The 13,380-nt window shown below is 37.7% G+C and overlaps 1 long non-coding RNA gene across 1 annotated transcript in view; it reads right to left on the bottom strand.

Moving 5' to 3' along the window:
* Positions 1–11,263: 11,263 nt before the first annotated feature.
* The window catches only part of LOC137842133 (uncharacterized), a 218,511-nt gene continuing 216,394 nt past the window's right edge, over positions 11,264–13,380 (bottom strand). Inside the window, exon 3 of the long non-coding RNA XR_011088927.1 lies at positions 11,264–11,842. This is a non-coding gene — a long non-coding RNA (uncharacterized lncRNA). The remainder of the gene's footprint in view (positions 11,843–13,380) is intronic.

Here is a 13,380-nt window from a genome sequence, read left to right as displayed (position 1 = left end):
ATGAGACAGAGCATGAAGAGCAGTTTCAAATAAATGAATGAAATCTTTCTCAGATTTCCCAAGGGAAAGAGCTTAAGTACTGTGTTTTGGGAAAGGATTCATGATGGTCGATCTCAGATAATGCATGTCACGGATTGGTTTCAGATTTGAGGTACATGCTTTTATGACAGAAAGCTCAGTGGTTCCTTACTCTGTAGACTGGCATGTCCTTTTCTATGATGAACAAATATCTTCATGCTTTTCAGGGAATCCCACTACCCCATAATTCATGGGCTGAGATCACAGGGGTCTGCACTGAAAATTTAGTCTCTGAGATGTATCGGTCTCTTTTGGGTTCTAGGCATTAGCCTCTTAAAAGAAAGTCTTTCATCAGAGTGCCCAGGGCTGCTACAAATCAGAGGCTGCTATAAACACCATAGCATCAGATTTACAACCAATTTGTGATATGCTTAGACATGCAAAGTTGCTGTTACATTTCAATAGGATTTTTTCACAGTGATTTATTTATATTTTATAGATGTTATTAATGAATTTCTTTAAAGACTTTATTGCATCTTTGCGCACAGTCCGAAACAATTGTACTAACTCAGAAGTTACCTTAGAAAGTACAAGTTTGCCCTAATTTGTCTGTGTCTGGTAGAATAAAAGTCAAAAATATCATATACACCTCTATGCAGGCTTCCAGTCATGCCTCAACTACTTTTTGTCAGTGGAAGAGCTGCAGAAGTCACTCTTGTTCCACCTGACGAGCTACACTGTCAAATACTGTCAAATTAAACAGAATGTTTCCTTGGATGAGTGAAAAGATTTTTGTGTCTTTTAGGCTTAATGGCTACATCCACAATATTAAATGCTTTCACTCTCAAGACAAAGTGATGCAGTGGGGTTGTATTCACTCTGCTCAAAACTCTGTAATTTCAGCAGTACTGCAACCATATATGCGTTATACAACACAACCTTGAATCTTCTTAGAGTTCTTTTTGTGCTCCCTGTGGCCCTAAAGTATATATACTTTGTAATTTTGGTTTTCCTTACAGTGTCTGAAATGATATGACATCTGAGCTGCAGGCCACCAGAACATTCTTTTTTCTTGCATGGTGCTGAATATATGTGCTGTATGGATCAGATATGATTTCCAGACAGTTTCTTTAAAAGAGTTGGCAGCCAAAGCCTGGTTTATTAGCAGTTGGGAGCCATGTAGGTTGTAGGAAATCAGATGCCATCTTGTCCATATTTGGCTGTTGCAAGTTATCCTGGAAATAAACTATCCCAGAGCTTCCATGGGGTTTTGCTTAGGGGAGGGCTAGTTTACTCCACAAAAGATTTCAGGTGAAAATCAATGTTTTTGTACTGTCAGTGGCTGGTGAACTAGGACACAGGAGTTAACCGTGGAGTTAACTTACTTGATAATGTCAATGTGCAGAATGTCTGTCATTCAGGTAGCTCCCACACAGCAAAAGTGAAGGCTCCTCCAATATAATTTCAAATGATGAATGAGTTTGAGAATTTTGCCATCTGCTTGCTGACACAGGGAAAAATGTGTAATTCACTGAATTCATTATTCCTTCAGGTCTGATAACAGCAACAGATTGTTTGGATGGTGTAAACATCAAGGAAGGAGAAATGTTATTCACAAGAAAATTGTTTTGTATAGTGGAACTAAATGAATAGGGTAGGAAAGCTAGATCTGAGGGGGTGTGAAGCATGCTGACAAGCAAGTATTCTTGCAAAAGTCCATTGCAAAGTTCATTGAGATCAGGAAGAAATTAGAACATGAAAGCAAAACTTGCAACATACAAGGCTGTTGGCAACTTTGTGCCAACAAAAGTTTTTATCACTGAGTGGAAAGACAGCCTGGTTAAGAAGATACTAAAGTCACAGAAAAGACAGAAGGATCGTGTAAGACTGATATCAAAATGATCTCTGTATTTAAGCCATGGAAGTCCCAAATGTAAGGAAATATACACCTTGTCTTGACAAAGTGGAAGAACAAGTAACCACAGAGTAACTTTGTAGGCCTTCACTAGATGACTGAATCTCCTTTGGGTAATAAAGCTTTATTAGTATGACAAAGGATAGAGCATTAAAGTGCTTTATCTACATATGGTAAAGCAATGGTATTATTCTGATCCTAAGTTGGTAGAGTGTATTGTTCAGATCTGAAGCCAAAGATGCCATGCATTTTAAAGTGCTAATGACATAAATTTTGCCAAAGTAGATACAGATTTATTTTTTTTAATTATATATTTTTTTTAAGTATTAGAAGCAATTGTTTGGAACCTCTGTCAGTTAACATTTAAAAAATGCCAACAGATGGCTCTTCCTGCATCCGTGCAGCTGACAATTCCAAAGTAAGTAGTGCTGCGAGATTTCTTGGTGAAGCTAAGGGACGCGAAAGGCAGCTGTCACTGAATATCTTAATTACAGCATTTACAAAGTTCTAATTAATGTAATGGTGTTTCTATAGCTATATTAATGCACCATCCATTAGTATGTCATTGGTTACACTTTGTGAATTAAATTTGGAATTTGGCACATATCTGAAGTTTGTGGAAGCAAATGTTTGATCTAAATATTCAGCATTAGGTGGGAAGAATACATTTAGAACACAATTCGTAACTCAAAAATGTTAAGTGAGGTTTTTAAAGTCACAGATAATGTCTCTTTATATCAGAAGGTATTGGCAGACATTTGGTTGACGTTTTTTGGTGCCCAAATACTTTTGAGCAGCATTTCATAAAAGTGCCAAGATCTTTTACTTCTCAACTATGCTGTTTGAAATGTCAAAAACTGTTAAGAGATCAGGAATAATGCAAATCCGTATTCTTCTAAAATATCAACATTCAGTGGCATTTCAGGTAATAAACTTGATCAGTGAAGAAGTTAAGAAATACTTAAAGATGAAAGAGAATACTTAAAGAGAAATCAATATACATTGAAAGATTTTATCAATCAAATCTATATTCAATAAGTAATATAATATATCGATATCGATTGATATTGATAGTATATCAATTATAAACCTGAAGGTAAAGTTTCAGAACTACATTTTTGGAACTTTAATTTCAAGATAATATATTATTAATTAATTTATTTATTTATCTTTGATACAGAAATCTTTAATTCTGTTACCCAACTAAAGCTCAAAATAATACTGTCCTTTTCCCTGGCTTTTTTGAAGTCATGTAACAATATCAGAATAAACATAGGAGACTGCTGTTAATATAAACAGCTTTCCATTCAAATAACAATCCCTTTTAGTTAGATCTGATCTAATAAAACGTAAGTTTTCCTTTTCCCCCTTTATTTCCCAAATGCCACCTGTGTTTGTTCTGATGAGATAGTTAAATATCACTGTGTTCTGTTTCCAGAGACTGTCACTAAAATAAGGAAAGCCATAGATGTATACTTCTGCTTGGTAAATCTGTATCTGACAAGATGTAACTACATTATTCCAACTTCTTTTGATGACTGTAAGAACTTTATTCAATACTGGCCATTTGGTATTGAAGAAGAGTAAGGATCCACATGGCCTCTCTGGCCAAAACCAAAAAGGTGAAAGTGGTTGCTGTAAATAGAGGAAGAATATATGAAGTGGTAGTTTAAGCATTAACCTCACCTTGCTTCAATCTGTTCTGCATTCAGCTTTGTATAATATATTTTAGCTAGTCAAAGAGCTAGACTTTTTTTTTTTTTTTTTTAATGATGTAATCAAGTGAAAACTGAAATGTTTGATTTTTTTGTTTTGTTTTGTTTTGTTTTGTTTTCATCTTGAGATATACTAACTTGAAGCACTGCATTACTCTACACACATATTAAAGAATCACAGAGTGGTTGAGATTGGAAGAGGCCTCTGGAATTTACTTGGTCCAACCTCCCTGCTCAAACAGGAACACCCAGAGCATGATATCCAGCACCACATCCAGTTGGCTTTTGAAGGTCTCCAAGGAGGAGACTCCACGGACTCTCTGGACAACCAGTGTCAGTGGTCCATCACCCACACAATAAAGTGTTTCCTGATACTCAGAGGGAACCTCCTGTGCTCCAGTTTGTGCCCATTGCCTCTTGTCCTGGCACTGGGTACCATAGGACACCACACTCTGTCCTCTTTGTACGTACCTTTCCAGTATATACATGATGTCAGCAACAAGGTTTGGGGTTTTATGACTGTGTGACCCTGTCTGAGGATCAGTGTCTTCTTGGAAGACACAGGACCCACCTCTCTAAGCAGGGCAATAACATTTTTGCCAATAGAATGCCTGATTTCATAAGGAGTGCTGTAAACTGGGAAGGCAGAAGGAGGGGGAGGGTGACCTGGAAAAGAATGATGCACAGGGATCCTGAAAAAAGCACATGGGATGATGTGACAGGGAGGGATGACAAAATCAACAAATGGGGATTAATCAGAGTCACTTCTAGCACTTGCAGGTTAGCAAGAAAATGCCTACAAGGCACTGTTATGGAGAAATCCTCCCAACACTTTCTAGGAACACAAGACGCCGGGGTGCCCATCTTAAGTGCCTGACAATAAGGAATAAACAAGATGAGTTAGAGATGTGTGTACAGCTGGAAGACTATTATCTCATTGGGATCTTGAAGACATGGTGGGATGGCTCCCATGACTGCAGTGTTTCAGTGGAAATACACAGGCTCTTTAGGAAGGACAGACTTGGGAAGATGAGGAGGGGGCATTGCCCTCTATGTCAGTGACCAGCTCAAGTGTGTTGTGGCCTAACTTGGCAGGAAGTTCAGCACCATCCAGCTACCCGCTTGCTCTCCCCAGGTGGGACTGGGGAGAGAATTGGAAAGGTAAAAGTATGAGAAATAGTGGGTTAAGATAAAAACAGGTACTAGGTAAAGAAAAGCTGTGTGTGCAAGCAAAGCAGAAGAAGGAATTTCCCATTGGCAGGCAGGTGATCAGCCACTCCCAGGAAAGCAGGGCTTGTTGCGCCTAACAGTTCCTTGGGAAGACAAACACCATTGCTGAGAATGTCCCTGTCCTTCCACCTTTTCTCCAGCTTTCATTGCTGAGCATTACACTACATGGTATGGGATACCCTTTTGTCCACTCTGGGTCAGCTCCTGGCTATGTCCCTCCCAGCTCCTTGTGCACCCCCAGGTACCTCACTGGCAGGGCAGCACCAGAAGCTGAAAGTCCTTGGCTCTGTGTGAGCAATGCTCTGTGACAGGTAAACACTGGTATGCTCTCACTACTATTTTCATCAAAAATCCAAAACACAGCATGAGGTTCCCCGAAGAATTTTTTTGTTTCCAAGCCAAAACCATGATCACTGCATGGGGCTCTGCTTGTGGTTCACCAAAAGTTTATGAGTTGGGATTAAAGAAAGGAAAAAGCTCCCCATAAAGAAACTGTTGAAGTATGGGCTAGATGAGCAGACAGTGATGTGGATCAAAAGTTGGCTGAATGGCTTGGTTCACAAGTTAGTGGTCAGTGGCACAAATTCTAGGTGGAAACCAGTAATGAGCAGAGTATTCCAGGGTCCAGTTATACTTAACATCTTCATTTACAATCTAAATGATGGGGTAGAGTGCACCCTCAATATATCTGCAGATGACACAAAACTAAGAGGAGTGGCCAATTCACCAGAAGGTCGTGCTGCTGTTCAGAGGGACCTAGACAGTCTGGAAAAAGGGGTCAATAAGACAATCATGAGGCTCAACAAGGAGAAGTACAGAGTCCTGTATCTGGGAGAAACAGTCCCAGGTACCAGGAGAGACTGTGGGCCACCCGGCTGGGGAGCAGCTCTCAGAAAAAGGCCTGGGGGTCCTGGTGGGCACCAGGCTGAACATGAGCCAGCAATACACTTGCTGCTAAGAAGGCCAATGGTATTCTAGGATGCATTAGGCAAAGCTTGGACAGAAGGCTAAAGGAGGTAATCCTTCCCCTCTGCTCAGCACTGGTGAGGCTGCATCTGGTGTGTTGGGACCAGTTCTGGGTTGTCCAGTGCAAAAGAGACCTGGGCATACGGGAGAGAGTCCAGTAAAGTGCCACAAAGATGATAAAGGGAGTGGAGCATCTCTCCTATGAAGAGAGTCAGAGACACCTGGGACTGTACAACCTTTCAGAAAAGGAGCCTGACTGGAATCTTATCCATGTATATACTGGAAAGGTGGGTACAAAGAGGAAGAGCATGTTGCCCAGTGGTGCCCAGTGCCAGGACAAGTGGCAATGGGCACAAACTGAAGCACAGGAGATTCCCTCTGAACATCACAAAGCACTTCTTTACTGTACGGATGATGGACCACTGACACTATTGTCCAGAGAGTCTGTGGAGTTTCCTTCTTGGGGATCTTCAAAAGCCATCTGGATGTGTTGCTGGGTGTCCCTGCTTGACCAGAGGACCTTTGGACAAAGTAACCTGCAGAGGTCTCTTCCAATCTCAACCATTCTGTGATTCTGTGAAAATATTTACAGATGAAGTAGTAGTTGTAGAGTAATTGCAAAAATAGCTGCAGACCATGGTGGCTGATTCGAGGTTTGGAAGTATGAGAAAATTAGTACAATATAGGAGGAGATTACTTGCCCTTTTGGGAAGGGAGTTTCATGGAGAGCAGATTGTTTGAATTGATTATTTTCTTGTGTTGCTAGTAGATTACCTAGGGAAAAGCATTAAAAACTTTTATTCTCTAGTGCAGAAGGTAATAAAAAAATACGAACCAGCGAAACCCTGTAGGTTTCCCACTGCAAGACAATTGAAATGTAATGGAAATTCAATTGATTTTCAGTGGGGAAAGCTGCAGGGCACCAATTATCTGTGTTCTAGAATTGTTGCTTGAAGTGAAGCTACATGTTGAGCAGCCAATCAAATGTATTTCAATCCCTGCATGCAATCTGCTCCTGACAATGGTATAAGGATCAATTTTTCAGCTTCTAATTAAATGGACATATCAAAAGGATATTTGATTGGCTTTTAAAAGGACATTTCAAAAAAGTTTCTGACAAATTAATGCCACCTACTCAGTAACAGTTGCACATAGCTTATATAAATCTCACTTTTAGTGATGATCAGTTGTATCACCTCTGCATACTTACATTCCAGCTCAAGATCAGTATGTCTGTGATTTGTGTGAAGGGGAAGTGTTAATTAAAGTAGTTAGAAATATTTGAAACTGACTTTATCTTTTATTCCTTTACCTAAATCCAAATAAATCTTATAGCAGTTAGGAATATTTACTACCTGCACACAACAGAAGTATATTTTGGATGTTACAGAAGAGTTTTGTCACTCTATAGGCCAGCTGCTGATGGACAGCAAGCTGATGATGACTGCCTCAAATTAAGTAACAATGGTAAATCAAGACCTACATATAGGTGCTATCTGAACTATCATTTTACAGTGTAGAAACTGTTTCACACTACGTTATCAACAGCAAGATAGAGCAATATGGTATACATTTTTTGTTTTGTTTTGTTTTGTTTTGTTTTTCAGAGTTTTTCAACAATATTTTTACTGTCTTGGAAGACAAACAAGAGAGTGCAGTTATTAACTTTATAATCAAGTTACAATTTTTTTTACCGGGAGTTTAGCTTAGGAGAAGAGAAACTGCTGACAGACATGACAACCATTTTCAGATAAGATGAAAAATGGAAATTAGTAAATTGTACAAAATTGGTTAAAACTTCTACAGTTCCTTCAAGCTTTGTACCGGCATTTTCATGTTTAATAACCATATTCTCTTTGCTATTATCCAAGACAAGAATAAGCTTAGTATTCATCAAGGGATATTTAGACTGGGCCTTAGGAAAACACTTCAGGTAGACTAGCTATGGAATGTTAATAGAAGTAGCAAAATCTGCATCACTGGAGCTTTTAAAGAATTTAGGCAAACAGCTGTTAAGAATAACATAATAGTTTTTTCTTGCCTTGGGCTTGGATGGACAACTGGATAATCCATTTTCATCAGAACAGCTTTAAACTAAGTTCATAGACAAATGTGCTAACATTTCATTAGCTGTATCTTTATTATTCTTTCTATAAAAGAGAATACTTGTGTGGTAAGAATAATAGAGAAAGCGAGTGTCATGAAGTAGGAACATAAGTAACTTTCAGACCTTACTCTGCTGCTTCACACTGGGGCAAGCTTTGCCCCTCTGGAGACCAATGTTTTCAGGGTACTGATTGCTAAAAGGAATTGTGGAATACTAAACATTATTATAGACATAGTTATAATGTGTACAGCATCAGCTCTGCTGTATATATATATTTTTTTTCACTATACCACTGACACAGTAATATACTCTTCAAGGTGAAAAAAGAAGTCAAAGGATCTTGGAGAGATAAACTGCATGTCATTGGGGAGGCATAAGTTAATCATTTTACAACTGAAGAAATTAGCAAAAAGAGTAATCTGCAATCTAATTGCTTTGATATTAAATTCACTGAGATAGCATGAAAGAATCAGTTTTGTGTGTAGCTCTGTCAATTTACAGTTTTTCATGAGTTGAAAAATCTATAGGTAATCTTTTTCAAGATGCCTACTAATTTTTGCCATTCCTACAGTGGACTTTCTAGAGCATATGGGACCATATTTTGCCCTGCAAAAAATAAAATAAATATTATTTTAAAAACAAAGTAAAAATAAAACTGAAAATAGTTGTGCAAGTTTCACTTTGTAGCTGGGAGGATAATGGTAACATTTACATAAATCTGAGTTTTGTCCTTTGCCTTCTACTAGGCCACTATCAATGATGGTGACATATCAATTTCTCTGCTTTGAGCTGACTTTACACTTTCACAAATGGCTGCACAGCATGTAATTGTACAGAAATAATTCTCCTGAACTGATACTATAGTTTTGCTTTTAACACTGTGAATTTGAATTTGTTAAATGGTCACCCTTGTCCAGCTGAAGGTGGAAAGAAAAAAAAATCAAGAAAATCAAGGGAGATTTTTTTTTTTTTCTAGTGGAGTCACTACCATCAGCCTGCTGTTTGACTTTGAGAGCTACTGTTTTCACTTGAGCAAACACCTCTATTTCATTCAGGTCAATATTCAGACTCTTACCTAATAAATTATGAGAGCTCCCAGATCCCAAACAGTCTATGTCTACCAGAAGTCCTATGCCATATTTGCCAACCTGTTGAAGCACCTTAGATACTCTGAGGTACTTAGGTTGTCTAAGGTGATCTAGATTATCTAAAATGCCTAAGGAAAGTAGCTGGTCAGTTCTCCAGGTTCCAGAACTGTACTGATAAGATCTTTGTTGACTATATTGGGAATTAAAGAATATCTTACAATGTAGGCAGCTATGTTTGGATTTCTTGAAAGTAAGCTGAACTCTACTCTTGATCTCTCACTGTTGAGCCTGATTGTATTGATGAATGCAAGTTCTTCCTTTCTTCAAAGGGATGCTGAGAGGTTGATTTAGTTACTGTCATGTATTGAAATCCTGAAGCCGTATTTAACAGTAGGCAACCAATTCCAAATAATATATGAAAATTAGAGGAAAAGTTACTCTATAAAACTGCAAGTGTTCCACTAGGTTAAATTTAGAGGAATTTGCCAGTAGAATTTAATTCTTCCCTCCCAGCTTTTGCAAATATACCTTTTGAACCTACTCTGTCTTAGTTTTTTTTTTTTTTTAATTGGGGGCTATTTTCTGTGCCATGAACCAATGCAGCATGGTTTTTGTTCGTAAAGGCAGAAAATACTTGACTGTTTTAAACTGCAGCGTTTACTCTTAACACTGGACTCCAGACCTTCCCCTGCATAGATCCTTTTGTAAGCAATAATTATTCTTGTTGATTTCTGATTTGAATTGATGTCTCAAATTTTTCAGTAATACTATTTTCATATTGAGTTTATAACCTAATAATAAACTTCATGGGTGTGTATATGGTTTCTCTCATGTTTGGGGAAGGTAGCATTTTGAAGTTAAGTATTTTCTTTTGTTGAATCTTCTGTAAAGGATTTTCTTTGCTATTATGCCTACTAATTGGCATACTCATACTACTACTCAGCAGTCTGACCAATGACACTTGTAGGATAGTATCATTGACAACTGTACCAGCCATTGAAGTCCTTCTTCCTACATGTACTCCTTTCTGCATCCATCTTGTGTCTTTCAGAATGTATTTCTAAAGCATTCAGGAGCAAGAAATATATTAAAACAGCATCTTTCACAAAAGGGTCTTAATACCTAATGTTACTTCCCATGTGATACTTTAATATATGTAATATGGTTCCAAATGATTTTTGAACACAATATGAACTTTATTTTGAGTTTATCTGTGTTTTACCTCATTTTGTCAGATGTTTCTTCCAGCTTGGTTCCTAGGGAAACATTAGCTGCATCTCAGATAATTAAAAAAAAAAAGACCTTGAGGACTGCTGTGAACTTGCCAAGAACTGTGCTAAAGGGAAAGAGAGTTTATCACTACACTCTTTCAAGCATGAGACGGAAGTTTCTCCTAAAATAAAGATAGTCAAAACTGTGATTCCATTTGACCCAGAAAAGCACACCCTAGCAATTTTAGTCTAGGTATATATCCTGGCAGAGATTTTGTGATATCCTTCATTGTAGAGAACACAGCTAATGAATTGTTCATGGGTTCATCCTATAGCAAAAACTGTGCTGATCATCCTGTCCTTCCTCTTCAGAAAGGTAAATTTCTTCAGCCAGATGGCAGGGTTGGATTTCTCCCCCCTCCATCTCCCCACCCCCACTTTGATTACTCTCCTGCCTGCAGAGAGAAGCATGTCTTTAACAGGAATTTGAACTATTGCAATGAAATTTGTCCTGCTGGATAAGCAGAATTTTACTGACCTGTCATTGTCAATGCATAATTTTGACACTATAAGAATTGGTCTTCAATCTATAGCTGGTGAAAGTATTTCTGAAATGTAAAATAAGAAAAAATCATTAAAGCTTTTAGAGAGGCAATTAATTCCTTGCAGAAATTGCTTTCAGCATTTAAGAAACTAACTAAACAATTTTAATGGTGTAAAGTGCTATAGCAGCTGTTCATCAAGGAAGAAACAAACACCACAGCAACTTCCAAGTGTACCATGATTGCTGTTGCTTCTTCAATCTCTTTACCAGAGGTTTACACAAAAGTTGCTGTAACAGCAAAGAATTATCTGCCATATAATACAACAATTATCACATCCCCATTATATTTGGGTAAAAGCTGAAATATAAGATATTTTCACCATTATTCTAGGATAATATGAAAAAAATAAAAATAATGATAATTTTGACCTTTATTACCAAGTTTGATACTTTTGATTTTTATTTATGTTTTGCATTCTGTTGGCTTCTTTGATTCTTACCAGCTGGGGAATCCAGCTGGAAATCCAGTAGGGCCTAATTAGCAGAAAGGGGTGAAAGCAGTGGTTGTCAAACATGTTTTTTACTTTAGTTGGATACGTAACCGTGACAATATCCGAGTTTCTGCAATATTCCTAGACATACAGTTCAGTGTTAAGAATATATTTTTTGTCTCATGGCTACACATGAAATCTGTAAGGAAGGTGAAAAAAAAGGGAGATTAAAAACATACAGAAGTAGTCATGAAATGCAGGGATTCTTCAGTCTATAGAAATACACATCCAAGTAGAAGGTCACCTTCCTCTATAATCATACACTTTCCTGAAATACGCATTCTCTGCTTAGTGCATCTCTTCTGATTTTTTGTCAGTGTTAAACTTTTATTCATTAAAAGCTAATATTCTAATTATTTCCAGAGGCTTTTGTTAGGAATTTCTCACATGACTGAAACTGAAGCTGTACAGCACCTGACGCTTGCTATTGTCTTGAAGTTCTTTGTGATCCATGTGCATACTTCCAAGCTGTACCTTGCATTACATCCTGAGTAGTCCTGCAGTATGGAAGGGATACGGAAAAAGGATCAGGTAAGCTGTGCCATTCTTCCAGGAACAGTTTATTTTTCCTTGTACATCTGTGTGTCACTAGTGGCAAGTACACAGAATATACCACTCAAATATTGCAGTTTCCATTTGCATGCATAGCCACAACCACTAAATAACCCACAATCAGGGGATGCCCTCCATGTCTTCATTCTTCATTCTTGTAAATAAGGTAACATCATGGATTGTTGAATCTTTAAGGAAGTAAAACATCATGCTTTTCCATGTTAAATATGCTTACTGGATGTCTGTGGGTATTTTTAAATTATTTTGACTCAAATGTTACATATGGCCTGTCAAAAATGAAACAGTCCTCCTATGGGATTGTGCTAATAGTATCCCTGAAAATAGGATCTGAAGAGGTATAAGAATGTCACTTGCAGTGATCATAAAGACTGTCTATTAAGTGAAGATTTATTTTATTTGGCTTAAAGCAACTCATTTTAATGAATTTAGAATCTGTTAGCTTATAATGTTGAGGAGGTACAATATTAAATGTGTAGAAGTAAAAAGTAGGAAATAAATTTCAGTGATAACTTTCTATTTTACTTGTGTGATGAGTAGAATGGTAGTTGATTGGTTTTACACATCTGAAGAATTAATATGCATGTTTCCTTTGTTTGAAGACAACAGAAGTTAGAAGATTCTTCCCTTCCTCTCTTCCCATCCCCTTTAATCACTGACTGTCATGCTATGCTCCATGAAGGATACATAGCTGATTAACCACCTCAAATCAGACCAGGTTTTCCTGACCTGGGTTACATATTTAAGTTGTAATTTAGTATCAGATGTTTGACTTTCAGAATAATATATGTGCAAATCAATTGTGAAAATAGAAGTCACTATCCAAAAGCTTGTTTTAGAGTACTTTGAAGCTAATTCAGCACATTATTACAGGAAAATAAGATTATTTCTTTATCTATGGATGTACACAAAGACAGTAGAAGGTCTTCATCCTTCATTGTGTCACAGCACAAATCTGGAAGGGACAAGCAGAGGTGAAAAGTTAGTCTGGTCTTTGTTTTCAGTCCTTGACCTCTTCAGTGAAATGGAACTGACACCTTTCTGGAAGCCTGCTTGTGTTGTCAGGCCAAAGACAGGGAGGGCAAATGAAGTCAGAACAAAAGAAATAAGATTCTTCCCTCCATTCTGACCCAGGCTGAACTTGAGTTGAAGTGTTTTTGAAGGTGAAATTAAGAAGATCCTTCATGTGCGTGACAGCACCTTAGATTGAAACCTTACTCAGTTTCTTAAATGAATTGGGTCCCTGTGGGCTGATGACTTCTGTGATATCTTTGTGTAGTGTGGAAGAAATCACCCCAACTACAAATAACCTGAGCTGAAAGACCACAGAACTATTCCGAGGCTTCTCATTGTCTGGGCTGACATCACTGGTACACAGTCCACTGTATCCTGAAATATCAACTGCAAAACCGGGTAAAAGTTATATAGATACTGAAGCATTTATGCTTATATAAACCTTGAAAAT

Source organism: Anas acuta, chromosome 1, assembly GCF_963932015.1.
Source record: "Anas acuta chromosome 1, bAnaAcu1.1, whole genome shotgun sequence".
NCBI classification, from domain to species: Eukaryota; Metazoa; Chordata; class Aves; order Anseriformes; family Anatidae; genus Anas; species Anas acuta.
The sequence above is the reverse complement of the archived record's forward strand: the minus strand, read 5'-3'. Positions and strand labels throughout refer to the sequence as shown.